Source organism: Dreissena polymorpha, chromosome 13, assembly GCF_020536995.1.
Source record: "Dreissena polymorpha isolate Duluth1 chromosome 13, UMN_Dpol_1.0, whole genome shotgun sequence".
Lineage (NCBI taxonomy): Eukaryota > Metazoa > Mollusca > Bivalvia > Myida > Dreissenidae > Dreissena > Dreissena polymorpha.
Genome location: NC_068367.1, coordinates 66503753 through 66507025, shown reverse-complemented (window position 1 = coordinate 66507025; position 3273 = coordinate 66503753).

Genomic DNA, 3273 nt, shown 5'->3' with positions numbered 1-3273 from the left:
CTGGGTTTGATACTGAAAATATACTGGTCTTGTACATTTGAGTCACTATTTTTTTAGCAACTGAAAGTTTCGAAAACCAATAATTAGAAACGGAATTCCAGTGGTTATTTGTTGACAGACTGTTCAAATGTCCGCCAGCTAATCTCAGTGATCCTTTGTAAGCGCCATCAAACCCATAGCAGACACCTGTTGCTGTGAAATGGTACCCACTTCAACACAATTATGTTAAAAGATGTTAATAAGTAAGGAAAACACCAGCTCTCCTAGGCTATGGTAATTTGATACAAAATAAATACACTTACTGGCCAGAAGTACTTATGTAATTAGCAGTTAACCCTGATGGTAGGGTCAAATCTCTTCTGGAGAGTTGATGGCTGGACTTTCACCTGGTCTCTGGGGTTGTTTGAGGTGATTGACTGCTAGAACAGCGGTCAGCCAGCTATAATCACAGCTATGTGCAAGTCATCATAAGGCAATGTTGGTGCACTCTGGTCCACATTGGGTTGTTGACATGGATTGAGTGAGTGGACAGTGAGTTTATATGAAAGCAACTTAACCCTTTGTATGCTGGGAAATTTGTCGTCTGCTAAAATGTTGTCTGCTAAATTTCTTAAAAAAGCATTTTCAGAATAGCAAACAGTTTGGATCCAGATGAGACGCCACATTCTGTGGTGTCTCATCTGGATCCAAACTGTTTGCAAAGGCCTTCAAAATTCGGTTCAAGCACTGAAAGAGTTAAGCCTTGCCGTTAGAAAACCCTGCTAAATATATGTGCCTAAAGTATTATAAGTCCCAAATTCAAAATTTTTCAATCGTTTCGCGTTACAACGCTTTATAATTTTCAGGTTTTTAAATCGTTAAAAGATGCATATAATTGATATTTAAGAGCATGGTAAATGTTCAGTATTACTATTTAAATGTGCTCACAAAAATAATCACTACAATGAAAATTTGCGAATCTGAAACAATTTCTTTTAATTTTGTCAATTAACAAAAATGTGAAAAAGCCCCCTTAACAGCAAAAAACGTATTTAATGTAACATTATCTTAAATGGCAGAAGGTGTATGAAAGTATTGTTTATTTCTCTGAATGTAGACAGTTCTCCAATGTTGGGTATAAGATAACATAAGCTGCCTGCTGTATGTAGTGGAATGTAAATGAAAGCAGTGGTCAAGTTTCAATCCACACAGGTCTTTGAACCTGAGATGTGCAAACATGAACTGTTGCATGACCCATGTGTAAACCTCCACATGCAGACTGTAGACTGGCACCTGGGGTAACACAAGTGTTCTCTTTCTGTAACCTTTTCCGTTTATATTCACAATATATGAGATGTTTGTAGTTCCTTAGTAAATCACATGAAAGGCTAAAACAGCATATTGCCATTTTTACTTTGCTTCTAAGAGGGAAAGGGTTACCATTTGTTAGCCATTTTAAAACATTTGTGTGCACAGGCTAATCAGGGACCACACTTTCAGCTTTAACTGGATTTTGGTTTAGATCAGAGGCTTCCTGTGAAGGAAACATTTCATAAAAGCAGAAAGATGATTCATCCCAGATCATTCCCAAAGCGCAGCTCCTATTATTATTTTTTTATGGTCCCGAAATATTCAGGGATCATATAGTTGCCAGTAACTGTTTGTCTTTTCTTACTTCCTTACTTCCTTCCGTCACACTTTTGTTACAGTTTCTCATAGCACCTTCAATACTTTACGGATCTCTTTCATAATTGGCAAGTAGGTACCTTGCATGGACCTCTACCTTTTGATGAGGTTTGAGGTCACTAGGGTCAAGGTCATTGAGGCTAATAATAGATTTTACCTTCACACTTTTGTTACAGTTTCTCATACCACCTTCAATACGTTACCGATCTCTTTCATATTTGGCATGTAGGTACCTTGCATGGACCTCTACCTTTTGATGAGGTTTGAGGTCACTGGGGTCAAGGTCAATGAGGCTAATAATAGATTTTTCCTTCACACTTTTGTTACAGTTTCTCATACCACCTTCAATACTTTACCGATCACTTTCATATTTGGCATGTAGGTACCTTGCATGGACCTCTACCTTTTGATGAGGTTTGAGAGCACTGGGGTCAAGGTCACAGAGGCTAATAATAGATTTTTCGTCACATTTTTGTTACAGTTTCTCATAGCACCTTCAATACTTTACCGATCACTTTCATATTTCACATGTAGGTACCTTGCATGGACCTACACCTTTTGATGAGGTTTGTGGTAACTGGGGTCAAGGTCACCAAGGCTTATAATAGATTTTTCCGTCACACTTTTGTTCCAATTTCTCATAGCACCTTCAATACTTTACCGATCTCTTTCATATTTGGCATGTAGGTACCTTGCATGGACCTCTACCTTTTGATGAGATTTGAGGTCCCTGGGGTCAAGGTCAAGGTCACTGAGGCCAATAATAGATTTTTCTGTCATGCTTTTGTTACAGTGTCTCATAGCACCTTCAATACTTTACAGATCTCTTTCATATTTGGCATGTAGGTACCTTGCATTGGCCTGTCACGTAATTATGTATCGTTCGTGGAAAACACACAGTAACAACCAAAGTTCATTTCTGTTTTCATCGAGATTTATTTCTGTTAAATAATTTCGAACACAACGTTTCTAATGTTCATGAAGTACAATTTTACAGCGTGGCGGCCTATTGGCCGCCACGTCAAGAAAGCGTGACTACTCTACTCGATTGTCAAACTAGCTCTCTAGACTGTCCATAAATATAGATATAAACAACGAAAGCTTTGATAATTGTTATGTGTACAATTGTGATTGGCTGTGTAACGTCACGTGTCTACATGTACAATTCTGATTGGCCGTTTGTTAAGTCACGTGTCTGCAACCTAAATATACGTATGCAACGGACACCTAACGAATACATACGGAAATGACCGAAGATTGACACATACGGTAAGCAAATATTCGTGTCCGGTAATTATAACCCGAGGCTAATGATTTGTTGATCCAGATGGCTGCCTATTTAAGATTGTATGAAATGTGGTACAAATTTCGATCATTATATAAATCCAACAATGCCCCAAATGTGCGTTTTGTGCGCGTTATGTTACAGGCCTCTACCTTTTGATGAGGTTTAAGGTCACTGGAGTCAAGGTCACCAAGGCTAATAAAAGATTTTTAGAGGTGGTTTTTAACACAAAGATTGACAAAGCGCATCATCGGGGAGCATCCATCAGTTTCACTGATATTCTTGTTTATAACAGAACAGTATTGGATTCAATTCAATTGTTA